Here is a 16,234-nt window from a genome sequence, read left to right as displayed (position 1 = left end):
TTACTGGAACCACAAAACAGCACAGTAATTTTGATTAATTAACAATATATTACAGGTTTAAGAATCCCGTGGGATGGAATAAATGGTTGTAGGTTTCCTGGAGAATTTACCAGTGTTCATCCTGAAGATGAATCCAGTTGAGGATTCAAAACATCAACCATTTTGGAAGATGAACACTAGTAAATTCTCTGGAAAAACCTACAACCTAACAATAAATGTTTTGCTAACTCATCAAGATGCATGATATAAACAAAAGGTACAACATGACAGACTCAACACATACAGAAGAATGGCATCACATGATTGACAGGTTGTAGATTGATTAGCCAACCCACTGTATGTGAAGCATCTCCAAGGCACAAAATCGAATTGCATACAACATACTATTTCAGGTTCTATATGTTTCACAATGGCATTTCCTCTGTGTGAATCCTATGGTAGATACATTCAATCCTATAGGAAGACTTGATGCCTAATTTTCCACACACAAGAATTCTTGCAAAATCTATTAAAATTTTCAAAATGATATGCTGACTAGAATAGGGGCTAGATTTTGCTATAATGTGCCCATAATAGATCAAGGCACTAGTCTTCTTCCCTTGTTAATAAAAAAAAAAAAAAATCCAAAATTCTTCTCTTTTTTACCCCATTTTGTTTCGTTCTGCAATCTAGAATTTACTAGAAAAATTTACTCGATATCAGAGTCTGTTTGAATGATAAAAAACCCAAAAAATATATTATGAACTTGGCTCTACTTCCCTCAAGCAAATCATGTGAAATTGACCTAAAAATCCTAGGACATTTTGCTTGTAGGGGCCCTTGAAGTGTGCTTTGTTGAAACATCATAATAGGGAAAAGATGGTAAAAGTTATAGACCATGACGGTTACTCATCCACTAGGTGAATAAATATTCACTTATAAAAGTTCCCTACTTCTCAATAATCATAGAAATAGACTTTACATTCTCAATGCCAATGAAAAGATAATAAACATTGTGCAGATTTGGCTTCCATAAATGCTTGCTATCTCTTTTTAGTGATATGTTATATAATTATTTATGTTTGCTTGGAATTTTTGCATAATTGATTATAAGTGTCATACTATGGTTTGTTAATATTCTGAACAGATTTTTAAGTAAAATGATTAAATTGGTTTAGATGTACACTCCAACATGCACATGTAAAAAATATAACTAATTAGGTCACACATAAAGCTAATGGCATTTTTGAAGTCTTGCAAAACTAAAGATCAACGTGTATCCTAGGGTTTATCAAAGAAACTTACCTTAAGATGTTGAAAAGAGCATCTAGGTCCACCAAGCTTTGTCGTAAATCTCTATAGAGGAATCCCAAAAACTGTAAAACCAAGGTACAAATTATAAAATTCTTTGATCACAATCCAACAAGATTCAAATAAATTACATGAAACACCATTTAAAGAATTTGTACCCCGAACAAACTGGGTAACTACAAAGAATTATTTCTCATAAAATGTAATAAAGCATCTAACTCACTGAAGTTTTGATTTCATATTGTCACTTTTCTTCTCATAAAATGTAATAAAGCATCTAACTCGCTGAAGTTTTGATTTCAGATTGTCACTTTTCTTCTCATAAAATGTAATGAATCATCTAACTTACTAAAGTTTTGATTTCAGATTGTCACTTTTCTTCTCATAAAATGTAATAAAGCAACTAACTTACTGAAGTTTTGATTTCAGATTGTCAGTTTTCTTCAGGTTTTTATTTTTTAGTGTGAGAATGTATCTGGTCATTGAATACAATGGACCTGTATGTTATAAAAGTTGATTTTAGTGCCAATGTGGACTGAGGATGGAGTGTTATTCTTCGGTTTGGAAGTGGAACCTACCTTTCACGATGGGAATGGATAGGGTATTGCTAGAAAATTGGTTATTCATTATGATTTAAATGTATTTTTTTATTGTCTCTGGGTATCATTCTAACAATTTTAAATTTAAACTATGGGGCATCACACCTGCTTCATTGCCAAACCTGAAAAGGTGCTTGTGTCTAGACAGTTTATAAGTTCTAGAGAAAGCAAAGTTTGTTAGGATGCTTGTTATCATGCAAAAAACAAGTTATATGGTACTAAAATTTCTTCCTTGAGGTCAAGTAGAGATTTGACAATAACATATTTGAAGCTCCATGCCCAAGATATTTTAAAGAAGATGTATAAGTGTCAAATGCCACCATTCTAGAATTGGAAGTACCAAAGGAATCTCAATTCTAAAAGCATTTCATTTTTTAAGAACTTCCATAGTGATAACAATAACATCCTGCAAAAGATCCTAACATGCATCCACACAAACAAATCATTCAACAAGCAGATGTTAAGTGCTAGAATAATGCAAAAGATTATGAGAGATGCTCCAGAAATGGTTTTGATCTGCCATGTTATAGTTGATGTACCTTGGTAATAATCAAGTAGAAGTCAAGTGGAGGCTTTCTCAGGTTAACACTATTGAGTTTTGGTATGAACTGTGTAAAAATATTTAATCTGACACATTTTTCTTGAAGAGTTCACTTCTTTGATGATGAGTGAAATGTTAACTCAAAACAAGTTAGACTAAAACATCTTCATAGTCCCAACTAAAAACTCAGATAAAAGAAGTGGTAGTTATATTAGCAATAGTGTTAGTTACAATAATTAATCTTCACAAAGAGTTATAAAGTTATCAACCCTTGCTAAGATATACAAGAGAGAATATATACCTTGGCTCTCATTGTTAGTGACCCTCCATCAGTTGACCTATATGGATTAATTAAATAAAAGTTTCAACTTCTGCTCGCTTTCCCATTGTATGGGACTTGCCAGTCCTGATGAAATGAGTGGTTGTGGACCTTGAAGGTACACCATATTACAAAATTGTGGTTGTTAGAAGTTTGATGTCTTTCAATTTGTTTTATTTGTGCAAATTTAATGCCATTGAATTTCAGGATGTAATCGAGTACATGGTGTGCATGTTAACCATGCTGACTGAAATATACGCCTAGTAAAGAAAGACTAGACAAATACAGACTTGCCTGTTTCGCTAAACATGTAGGATATGAATATGTCATAAAGGGTATTCTAATTGAATCTCGGGGATTGATTTGAATCATGGAAGGGCTTTCTCTGCTTGCAAGTGATGTTGCATGGAGCCAAAGTAATGGTCATCTTCTTCACAATTTTAACTGTTGAAATTTTGTTAAAATTGGAAACTAGGGCCAAATTCCACTTTGGGCAGGTCTCTTGAAGAAGATAATTATGGCATTGAATTCCTCTTTCCGAGAGGACCAAAATCGACCTAAAATTCATCAAATTTAGTTAAGGAAAAGTGTGTTTTTGAATTTATGTTTCTACCATATAAAATCATCAAGGTCAGCCTCACCTATATGTCGGCTCAATAAGCCCAAAAGTCACGTCTCTTCAACCCCATTGAATTCTATATAAAGAGGTGCCTTTCAACCTCATTCGACACAAATCAAGGGCTCTAATATATATTTGAGGAAGCCGCAGCTTGAAGGAGCTAGGAGGACAAGTATTGGGTATGTTTTCAGTGTGTTCTTCCTTCCATAGGTTCGATCTTGAAGTAGTATGGCAGCCGCAGGTCAGGGCAGAGAATTTTGGTGATATTTCTCCTCTATTGAAGGATGCATATTCTTGTAATCATTTCAGGAGGGCCGCAGGATTTGTGAGTCTTGGACAGGGGGCCGAAAGGCTGTTCTAAGGAGCAGAACAGGCCATAGTACAAGTAGACATGAAACCTTGATGGAGGTTGTTTGTAGCACAAAACCTTAGATCAGGTTTGCCTAAGGAAGGACCGCAGAAAGTGTCTCAAGATCTGGGCTATTCTACAAACCCTAATTGCAGATCTTCAACCTCAGAACTCATCAAATCTTTGACCAGGCTTCACTGCTCAATTTGGGACTATCTTGTCCTCTTTATAATCAGCAAAGGAAGCCGCTTGAAGCAAACCAGGACCGAGCTCATTTTGGAACCTATTGAGTTGCAGCATTGAATACTATTGTCTACTGGTTAGGGCAGAACTTGTCTGCTATTATTTGAAGACAAAATTGCAAACTTGTCTGGCCTGTATATTTGGCACATGATCAGTGGTTCTAGTCATCATATTGACAAGTCAACCTTGACATTGATTGTACTCTCTTTCTCTCTTTCTCTGTTGAACATTTGATAATGATAATAAGAATATTTGATCAAGGGTTTTTCCCATCTTGGGGTTTTTCCCCAGCTTGTGCCAATTATTGTGTTCTCTTGTCTTGGCTTGTCTTCTGATTCAATCATATGTTCTTTCTTAAGTTTCTATCAATGTAATAATGATTCAATGCTAATGAAAGTGAAATGGACTAACAAATGGGCTATTATAGAATTTGAAGTATCTATCTTAATCAAGAACATGTCATCCTAAACTAAACGTGCTATCAGAGCTCAGGTGAGGACAAGCCCAAGCAAGAGTGAAAGAGAAAGCATCATTAAGTGAAGTTTGTTGATCAACAGCAGAAAGCAGGATGAATTTGTTGTTTTCAATCGAAAATCAAAGAAACCTTATACCACACCAAGTCTCCATAAGGTCTAATTTAGAGCTCATTTCTCTTGAAGAATATGTATGGAAATAGCCATAGTTGAGGTTGCAGATCTATGGTTTGTCAGAGTTTCAGAGAGGGCTGAAAAAAAGGTCAGTTTAAAAGTAGCATACCTAGAACCAAGTTCCTATTTCAAGTCAAGATCCAAGTGCATTATTTCAGAGAATTTTGATCAAAGTGAATGGTCCAAGACAGAGAATTCGATTATCTCTAAATATTTGTGGTCCTGGGATGCTAACGCACAACAAAAAAAGTTTTCTTTTGTTTTTCTTCTAGACCAAGGAGCTGTATATTTTGCAGACCTGTATTTTGCTGAGGTGTATTCCTTTCTCTTGCTGGTAAAGAACCGAAGTATTTTGAGGACATCCTCTTGTATATCCCAGACTGAAAAAGATCAAGCAATCCAATTGGGATATGGTCATCCTTGAGGTAGAAGAAAGAAGTCTCATTGACAAGCCCCAATTAGGGCATCAATTGCAGAACACCAAAGTTTTATTTTTATTTTGCAGACCTAAAGACCTAAGACACAGCATAATTCTCTTGTTTATGGGAAACTATTCTGCAAGGTGAAGAACAAAGTTTGTCTCTAATCTCTATGGGTTTGGATCTAAGAATATTCTACAGGTCTTGAAGGATCATTACAAGTCTCTTAAGCTAAGTCTCGTCTTCTGTAGGTTCAACGCAAGACTATATATGACATCATTCTTGTGCAGTTGTGAAGGATTTGTGACAATTCTTCTGTATTGTCTGGGTAGCAAAGAGTTTAGGGCACTGATTCGGAAAAGAGCTTGAAGGTTCAGGCCACTGAAAGGCATTCTCCAAGCTCGGCCTTCATTGCAGAATTTTTTATTGAGAAGCAGCATGGAAAGTGATTATCTGCCTACAGAAAAGTAAGAGACATGTTGAAGTCATTCTCTTGAAACTTGAATAAAAAATTCCTAAAGAAAGCTATAGTGCACTTTTGGTAGAAGGCAAAATTGAAGGCTCATCTCAATGACTGTATATGTATCCCTGATATGACCTTTATAGTAAAGAGACTTAAAGGATAGTTGCAATATTATAGCTGATAGGACTTCATCAATATTTGCAGTGTTACTACAACAGGTCAAGCATCCTTTCACAGTAGTAAGGGAAGAGCAAATTCATCATTGCCCTACAACAATTGCTTAAGACTATCAATTTGACACATCACCATTGTGATAGTAACCATTTGTATGACAGTAATCCTAAATTTTTCATGATAGTCCACCTGTGGATCTAACTGAAGAATACCTGCAATAAGGAAGTTCTGAAGATCACACTGTTTCGCTAGCACAGAGATCTTCTAGAGTTCGCTAGCATGGTATTGAATGAGTGGTTTGTAGATCAAGACCATCAACCTGAAGGGATCCTAAAAGCATCAACCAGCCTAATCCTTGTGATGTACTATTGATAGCAATATGCTTCAAGTACAAAAAGGATCATTACACTTGAGTTGTAATTATCATTAACGCATACAGAACAGAGTATAGTAGGAAATTTGTTTTAGATGCTTTTGATTAATATATAATTCTAGACCAGAGCCTTTAAGTTTAGATACACTAGAGGCTCCACTGGGAGTGTTCATGACAATAATCAATAATACAGTATCTTTGACTTTAATGTCTATAAGAACTTGATGAGTTAAGCAATCAACAAAATGTTTTTAAAAAGAGAAGTGTAGGAGGAATGGAGGAGCAACAACAATAGTCATTTAAAGCAATGATGGTGGTATTTGATGTAGTGAATTGTAGCAATAATCGAAGGAGAAATGATGGTGTATGGAAGCAAACATTTACATCTTTATCTAGCAGCTGGAGGAATGGAAGTTTATGCAGCACCTTTATATTGGTACCCTTGAGTATCCTTGGAAGTCTGGCAGCTAGGAGAAAAATTGAATGGCACTTTTGGAGATATTCCTTATAACAGCCCTTATCAACATGAAAACATATCAAATCCTATGTCTTGACAAGCATGATAAGTAGATGGAACTGTGAGGACCCTGATCTTGACATCCTGATTATGTTATTGAGCTCCTTGATGCATTAAGCCAAGATCTTATGAAAGACAGACTTATGAATATGGATGCCTAGATATCATGGACTGGGTAATTTAATTCATTGGTCATCGTCATCTAGCAAAGGAGGATAATGCAGCTATTTCTTCATTTTGGTTGAAGAAGGACCATGATGATTCTACAAAGCTTTCTTTCTGTTCTGAGGTAAGCTTCTTAGAAGTTTGTTGTTGCAGGTGCCTTATGGAAAGTCTCTCTCATAAGAATCTCATCAAGCAAGGCTTCAGAACACCCAGTAGTATATCTCGATGACTCTTCCTGCCTGATGTTTGTTGACAAAGACAAGTCATGGCAGCAAATTATGGTTGATGACTTTGTCACATGGACCTAAGGAAAAGGGTCAGGTTACAGATGGCTCGGTGATTATGCTTTGGCATGGTCACTTTCCCTATATTCAGAGGGAGTTATGGACAAGCCATGCTGATTGTAAAGATGCAACTATTGATGATGTTTGATTGATGACCCTCTCATTTATCAATGTAAGAGGGAGTTGACCTTTAAAGTCAAGATGAAAGACCTAGCCATGTTGCACTATTTCCTGCACTTAAAGGTCTGATGAGTTGGAAACGCTGCAAGTTTTCTTATGTATATCTTGTGGGATCCCTGGTATTCTTGATAAACACCGTATCAGTCATATGCCTCGCTATGAAGACTCTGAGTCGATCTATGGATAAAGCCTCATATATTGGATATTCTGATATTGGCTCGGTTGGCAGTGTGATGGATGGAAAAGCACATTCAGTGTTGTATCTCTTGATTTGGTTGCTCTGGAAGCACTATTGAGGTTGGATGTATATAGGAGAAAGTATGGCTTATTATGAAGCCAGTTGGTTGAGGAAGCTCTTCAGTGAGCCATTTGAGCACGTACTAGTAACCACCATTGTATATTGCGATATTTTTTAGTGGGGTTCATTTTTCAGGGAATCCATGTTCCACGACAACTCCAAGTATTGGGTACCGCCTTATTTTGATATGGTACATTGGAGAGCTACCAAGCTCCATCATTGTTGGTTGGATGAGCATATTACTGTCATCCTCTTGGTAAGGTCAAGATTATCTTTCTTCGGGGAGAGACTGGGAGTCATGGATAGACCCTACTATGAGGGTCCTGGTTGAACATTGAGCTCTGGGAGCTCCTGGGGGCCTGGGGTACTTATTGAGCTATGAGCGACCATAGGGTGAGTGGTTCACCTTCCCCTATTGGTGCGTTGTGTACAGGGTGAGTGGTTCACCTTCCCCTGTGATATCCCATGGTGGTTGACATGTGTGTAGGGTGAGTGGTTCATCTTCCCCTACTGTTGATGACATATGCATAGGATGAGTGGTTCACCTTCTCCTATGGCATATGAGCAGGATGAGTGGTTCACCTTATCCTGCGGATACCCCTGTGAGAAATGCATATGGGAATTTGACATGTCGGTAGAACGTGGTTCATCCTTTCCCCACATGTAGGATGCTTGTTCCCTACGATTTGTGGTTGACATGTCGGTGGGATGTGGTTCATCCTTTCCCCACGTGTAGGATCCTTCCTACTATTATTTTTTTGCATGCATGTAGGATGTGGTTTATCCTTTCCCTATGATGATTGTGATATGTGTTTGTAGGATGCGGTTCATCCTTTCCATACATGTGATTATGACATGTGTTTGTAGGATGTGGTTTCCCCTTTCCCTACAAGTGGTTGTGAGCAGGATGTGATATATTCTTTTCCCTGTTGATGTTCTTGCATCATCCTACCCATGTAGTCCGGGACACATGGGAAGTACCTCTCATCTGGCCAATGAGTTGGGAAAAATGGTTTGGGACCATAGCACTACCGATGGACGCATGTATTGTCGTACTCCCTATGTCTAGGATGAATGATGTTTCTTCAACTTGATCACTTGGGATCAAGTCCGATTGGAGTTCACCCTTTGGTTATATGGACTGAATTTTGTCAGTGGAGAGTGGAAAGGTCTTGTGACTCACTCTCGATCAGTTCTTCTTTATTATTCATATCAATGTTCAGCAGAGCAGACCAGAGAAGAGATACTGAGATGGTTCACGACGACACGATGGCATGATTGATGTTGGATGGATTGGCAAGTGGAATTCTCCCTAGTTGAGAGGGAGTGTTAAAATTTAAAACTAGGGCCAAATTCCACTTTGGGTAGGTCTCTTGAAGAAGATAATTATGGCATTGAATTCCTCTTTCTGAGAGGACCAAAATCGACCTAAATTTCATCGAATTTGGTTAAGGAAAAGTGTGTTTTTGAATTTATGTTTCTATCATATAAAATCATCAAGGTCGGCCTCACCTATATGTTGGCTCAATAAGCCCAAAAGTCACGTCTCTTCAATGTTGAAGGAAATGTAACTAGGCTAGGTCTTCATAAATGTAATTTTGATATTTGTACTTATTCAAGAAAAGATAAATTATTTTTGTATTATTTGTCAATGAGTTTCTTGCTCATTGAAAATAGGTCAAGCACATTTTGAAGTTCTTCTAGAGATTCAAAGTCAAATGTAATTATGATAAGACCCTTTGAGGGCATGTTAAGACCCTTTGAGGGCATGTTACATCATGTATGACATCATACAAGGTCAAGGGAACACCTCCAAGCATGGTCAAATCCTCTCCTAGCATCAACGTGGTCTCCAAGCAGCAAAACGATGGGTAAAAATTGAATTATAATGCAAACTGTAAGTCGGCCTTAAAAGATAGTCAAGTTGGCCTAAAGAGGAGGGAAAAACCTCTATTTATAGAGGTTGTCCACTCCTCATTCAACGTGGAACTTGGCTCTGAAATCTGCAAGCAAAGAGAGACAAGAAAGCCGAAATAGGAAGTCTACAAGAGCAACAAGACAAGAAGACAAAACAACGAAGGTACAGGGTTGTCTTCTAGGGCATCAACAGCCACACGTGCGAGGAAGAAAGGACCTATCTGCGGTCAAGTATAGCAGGAAATCATAATAGCAATATCTCTATTTTTTGGCTAATACACAAGGTCCATTAGGCCTCCCCATCCAGCGAAGAAAGGAGGATTGTTCTAAGGTTTTTGTCCACATGTGCGAAGACTACAGAAGTAGACTGTTGCAGACTTGACAACAGACAAAGGCAGCATATTGAGAGACCTCACTTGAATGTATAACAAGGTCTACAATGTCCCCAAGGAAAGCGAAGAAGGTCCTCCTTATAGCGAAGAAGAGAATCCCTAATATACTAGGGTTTCCTAACTTAGAACAACAGAAAAGGACAAAGTACTAAGGAGCAAAAGTGTCGGAAGACAAAGGTCCATGTGCCAGAAGCTATAGTGAAGAAAGAGGAAGGATTTGACTTGTGCTTGGAGGATCCTATAGTCAAGGGTCTAGGGTTTGGCAATTGTTCAAATAAGAAGCTTCAATAAGAGAAATCTTACAAATGGTTTCCCTCTCAAGAGTGGATAGGGTTTGTCCCTGGCAGAGAACCAAACTTTGTGTTCTTGCTATTTTGTTTTGGTAGCAGTTTGATGAAGTACACACATATGCACTAATAAGAAGAACAAGAAGCATAAGCTAAACTAGAAAAAGTAAAAAGACTTCACAAATTGTTATCAAGTCATGGAGAATCATCACAACACTACTTTTCCCTAGATTCTCTAACATTCAACCCCATTGAATTGTATATAAAGAGGTGCCTTTCAACCTCATTTGACACAACTCAAGGGCTCTAATATATCTCTGAGGTAGCCGCAGCTTGAAGGAGCTAGGAGGACAAGTATTGGGTATGTTTTTGGTGTGTTCTTCCTTCCATAGGTTCGATCTTGAAGCAATATGGTAGCCGCAGGTCAGGGCAGAGAATTTTGGTGAGCTTTCATCTCTATTGAAGGATGCATCTTCTTGTAATCATTTCAGGAGGGCCGCAGGATTTGTGAGTCTTGGACAGGGGGCCGAAAGGCTGTTCTAAGGAGTAGAACAGGGCGCAGTACAAGTAGACATGAAACCTTGATGGAGGTTGTTTGTAGCACAAAACCTTAGATCAGGTTTGCTTGAAGGAAGGACCGCAACAAGTGTCTCAAGATCTGGGCTAATCTACAAGCCCTAACTGCAGATCTTCAACCTCAAAACTCGTCAACCCTTTGACCAAGCTTCACTGCTCAATTTGGGATTGTCTTGGCCTATTTATAATCAACAAAGGAAGCTGCTTGAAGTAAACTAGGACCAAACTCATTTTGGAACCAATTGAGTTGCAACTTTGAATACTATTGTCTACTGGTTAGGGCAGAACTTATCTGCTATTATTTGAAGACATAATTGCAAACTTGTCTGGGTTGTATATTTGGCACATGGTCAGTGGTTCTAGTCATCATATTGGCAAGTCAACCTTGACATTGATTGTACTCTCTTTCTCTCTTTCTCTGCTGAACATTTGATATTGATAATAAGAATATTTGATCAAGGGTTTTCCCCATCTTGGGGTTTTTCCCTGGCTTGTGCCAATTATTGTGTTCTCTTGTCTTGGCTTGTCTTCTGATTCGATCATATGTTCTTTCTTAAGTTGCTCTCAATGTGATAATGATTCAGTGCTAATGAAAGTGAAATGGACTAACAAATGGGCTAATATGGAATTTGAAGTATTTATCTTAAGCAAGAACATGTTATCCTAAACTCAACAAATTTGGATTGCCTTAAGGTTCTGGGGATCATTTTCTTTGATCTGGAAACAAAGCTCTCCATCAATTGAATCAAGGTAATATATAAGTATGGTTGCCTCTAGACTTTTAATATTTGCATGGTGATTTTTGCACAATCCGGTTAAACCACTTATTAAACTCTTCTATAGTTTCAGTTTGATTTCCTTTAGAACTACTAAGAGCAACCAATAAGTATCTATTATCTTTTCGTTCTCCCTATTTCTCAAGGAAAGCATTTTGAAGGGGGCATGCATTGAATTAATTATCAAGAAATCCTTTCCACCATTCCACAACACCATCCACAGGAGACAATGTAAACAACTTTGTGGTGACATCTAAGTGTCTCGCTCCTCCCATTTTAAATATCACAGTCCTAATTTTGGCCAATGATCCAAGGCAAAAAGAACATTATTTTCTTGGAATGTAGGAATGTTATCAATGGAATTTTCTAGAATTTCATGTGGAGCTTCATTAATTTGAGAGAATTCAAGTGGTTTGTAGATCATATTAGCTTGATCTAAAGATTTACAGTGCATTGTTGAACCTGGCTTATAGATCTGGCAACAATGAAACAACTCGGCCTTTATAAGAAGTTGATCTTGGTCTTCCAAAACACTTAAACCTTCAACAACTTTTGCTACTCTTTGCTTAAGGATACAGCCTCAGAAAACGATGATCTTGCCCTGACTGAATAATTTGACCCCTCTGATAATAAATCCACCTCCAGATAGATTCAACCTCTTCAGAAATATGGTCACAATACTTGATGGGCTTGGCCTTCCAGTAATTGAGTTTGTCCTCCAGATAATTTTGGTAATTTTGAACAGTTTTTGCCTCCAATCCAAATGAACTCGACCTCCTAATAAATGTGCCCTTGGCCGCAAATAGAAATGATGCTGATGGGCCCTTTGACTAGCTGAAGAGTAGTGAGGCCTCGGGTTCATTCTAAATTTTCCCTTCTCATCGCAGTGCACCCACCTCAGCAACCTAGTCAAGATAGTTGAACCCGCGACTATAGGAGTCTAAGGAATTACAGGAGAGAGATCAGAATCCTTCTTCTTACCTACCGTTGTGGGTGTTCGGAACCCCAACATATGCCTCATCTTTGCTCATCTTTGTTGTTGAGGACACGAAGAAGGCACACCTATGTTGCTAGGCTCATGTACCATCGAACGCTAGACTGGTTGAGTATGGTGAATATAGAGGGACGATTTTCAGTCGCTGAGTTTAGATAAAAAGAAATGCACGACTTGGAGTTTACCTTATAAAAGTGGGGTAGATCATAACTATACCTACATAAACAAAGGGCTTGAAAGTAGGTAATAGGAGGGGAAAAATGTCGACCTCCATGAATTATGAATTAGAGCAAAGATGTGAAGGTTTCAAAAAGTGAGATAGTTCATTAAAAAGGAAAGATAAAGAGATGTCTTTCCCTCCTAATGGAATATAAAACTTTTTCTTCCCAATGAGATTTAATTTCAAAAATTTTGTTATATATATAAGGAGTTCATTTCAATTTCAAAAATTTCAATAACATATATACAAGGAGTTCATGTTCTATTGTATTCCAATATTTCCCCAAATCCAAAATACAACTAAGAATAGAAGTTAAAGAAACGGGTGAAGAGAGAGTACCCAAAGGCGACACCATCGAAGTAGTGGCTAAGTGGAGTTGTGGCTGATTAGATTTGTGCTTTGTGGAAGCCCAATCAATAATCATAGGAACAATCGCAGTGAGTTCGGGAGCCAAAGCCATCAAGATAGTAGGGGTAGCCGAGACAGTTACAGAAAGGACGGAAGGAGTCGTCATCATCGAGACAAATCCTTTCTCTTTCATCTTGGGAGACAAGGGCTTGTACTTTCCTTTGATGCCATGGAACCCCAGTGAACAATTCATAGCATTGTGGTCATGCTTGTGACATCTGGGATATCTAAAGGGGACACCCTCATAGTGTAAATTATGAAGAGAAGTGATGCCTTGATGTTGGAGCTTCATTTCACCCCATAAGTCGTATGTGATATCCAAATTTACCAATACCCTCGCCACCTTCATCTCCACAGAGTCTTTGAAAGTGAGGTTGGCCTACAAGCATTCCCCCAGCTTGTTTCCAATTTCCCTAAGAGCCTACTCTGACCAAAATTATACTTTTAGTTTCGGAAGTTGAACCCAGATAGGGGCCTTGTCTAGCCTCTATCCAAGTGGGATCAAAAAGAGGGGTCCAATGATTAAGCATGAAAGGGGTGGAGTCGATACTCCAAACCTTATTCAAAGCCCAATGAACCTCTTTAGACTTGTTGAAAAAGAAAATGAGCCAACCTCTTACTGGTATCTGAAAGTTGGTAGTGAGTTGAATGAGCCCCCTACTCCTTTATCATCCATTCTGATATTGTCTTCCCACTAAAATGACGACCACGAGCACAACCCATCAATGCAAACTCATACATTTAAACGACTTCGTAAATCTCGATCCTGTCACCCAGAATGAAGGAGAGTTGGCCCTTCTTTTCTTTAACGGAGGGGTTCTTTCATTTTCTAGTAGCAAATGGGGGGTTGGGCTTGGGGGAATGAGTGGGCTTTACGGAGGGGATTGTGGTCAAGGGAGGAGGTTTCAATGAGATTGGTGGGGGGACTACATTGTGAGAAGAAAAAGGAATGGAGGCAAGACTGCCAGGTGGAGGAGCAATTTCTGAAGAACTAAAAGGAAGAAATCCTTCAAAACCGACAGGCGAGATAGAGAGATCCAGAGGCGAGGAGGGGGAAGAGAGCCCATGGGCGACAAGGGTAGTCAGGTCTGTCAACAACAACGAAAGATTTTCGTAAAGGTAGGGCTCTGTAATGGAAATCGGTAACCCATGGGGAGCAATACATGGGTGTTAATTTTTGGTATGTTCTATGCTAGAGCAATTTATTTGAATTTTCACAATTGGCAATCACATCAGCATTATTGTAAACTGCAGATAGAACATAAATATAAAACACAGAAGACAAGCCAAGACAAGAGGACACAAGATATGGCGCAAGCCAGGGACAAACCCCACAATGTGTGGGGAAACCCTTTGATCAAATCTTCTTTTATCTTCAAAGTTCAGCAGAGAGAGAGAGATAGAGTACAATGATTTTAAGTCAATACTTGACTTGCCAAATAGGAGATCAGACATCAGAGATCTTCACCTTGAAGATGACACAATGAGGTTGCAGATCTGATCCCAAGGACTAAAGATATGTAGCAGATGAACAGCTCAGTCAGTTACCCATATTACTGAAGCTTTCCTTCCATAAGACTCTCCTTCCTTTGCCGATTCACTGATCATGTCAAGGCTGCTAATCTGGTACCTTTCATAAGGACTGGTGCATGGCAGACCTGGTCATTTGTTAGGGCACCCTCTGAGAGCCACAACACCTTAACCATGCCCCACAGTTCACCTGATTACTGCAGCTAGCTTTCATACAATCCTCCAATGATACGCTGCCTTATAGGGCTGCTTACCTTCTGAACGCAGCTACTAAATAAAGGCCTCCAACTGCTGGCTATGGCCTGCGGCCTAGCCCATCAGTGGACTGTAACTTTAGTCCCTTCAAACAGTGATCCAAACAGCTCCTTAAACTACTGTCCCTAGCTCCTCCCTTTTGCGGATTCTTTTGCTTAGCACACCGAGATCAAGAACAGCTTGATTATGCCCAAACAATCCTGAAATAGGCCACGCTGTTACCTACAGCAATGTAGCATTATGTCAGCGGCTTAGGTGACAGCAACTGGGTCTCTTTGAGCTGCGTATAAGGGCTCTCCTTACTGCGGCTAAGGGCACTACTATACAGTTGCTTAAGACCTCCATTTGCTGTGGCTGGAACCTCCTTCTTTGACTGCGGCTAAGGCAGATTATGACAGTGGATAAGGAGTCTCTTTCTTGCTGCATATAGGGTCAATAGACAATGGATTCAAACCTTCATTTAGGGCCTATATTAGCCCTCCTCTCATCTGCGGATGGAGCCTCTTGAGACAGCGTATAGGGGCTTATTCATGCTGCACATAAGTCTCCTCTTATCTGCATTTAGATCTTCTTATAAGCCTGCGGCTAGGGCATCATCTGCACTGCGGCTAGGGCACAACTGAACTGTGGCTAGGGCATCAGCTACTGTATATTTTAGGTGTCCCTCCTTCTCCAAAAACCCAAGACGTGGAGAGGAGGAGAACACACCAAGAATGTGTGTTAAAATGACTTCAAATCCTCACCAATTTATACTAGAACGTAGATGATGAATAGACACGTCTATTGGGCTTTTGAGCCTACTCAAGTTTGCTGGTCGGCTTGGTAATAATTATATAAACAAAATAAATTCATATCTCCATAAATACTTATCGGAATCGGATGATCTTTGGATCAATCCTACACCTCTCGACGAGAGGGATCCAATAAAAATATCAGCTGTCATAAATAAGCTGATCCACATGGAGTTTGGCCCTAGTTGCCAATTTAACACTCCCTCTCAACTAGGGAGAACTCCATCCAGTGATCCATAAGTCCGACTGTACAATCTCGGCCATCAGTGCCCTGCACTGCTCTGCCCAACTCTGCTCAGCTCTGCTGGCTCTGCTAACTCTGCTTTGCTCAGCTCTGCTGGCTCTGCTAGCTCTGCTCTGCTCGGCTCTGCTAGCTCTGCTCTGCTCAGCTCTGCTGGCTCTGCTAGCTCTGCTCTGCTCAGCTCTGCTGGCTCTGCTAGCTCTGCTCTGCTCAGCTCTGCTGAACTATGAAGAAGAAGAATTGATCGAGAATGTCTCATACCATTCTCCACTGACCCGAAGTCAGTCTCAGAGTGCGTACCACTAGTCCCAGACTAGTCTCAGCCGACCCGAAGTCAGCTTCATAGTAAGTACCACTCCTACCACTG

This window comes from Pinus tabuliformis, chromosome J, assembly GCF_031772625.1.
Source record: "Pinus tabuliformis cultivar Carrire ecotype Pingquan chromosome J, CPIR1, whole genome shotgun sequence".
Lineage (NCBI taxonomy): Eukaryota > Viridiplantae > Streptophyta > Pinopsida > Pinales > Pinaceae > Pinus > Pinus tabuliformis.
This window is presented reverse-complemented; position numbering follows the sequence as displayed.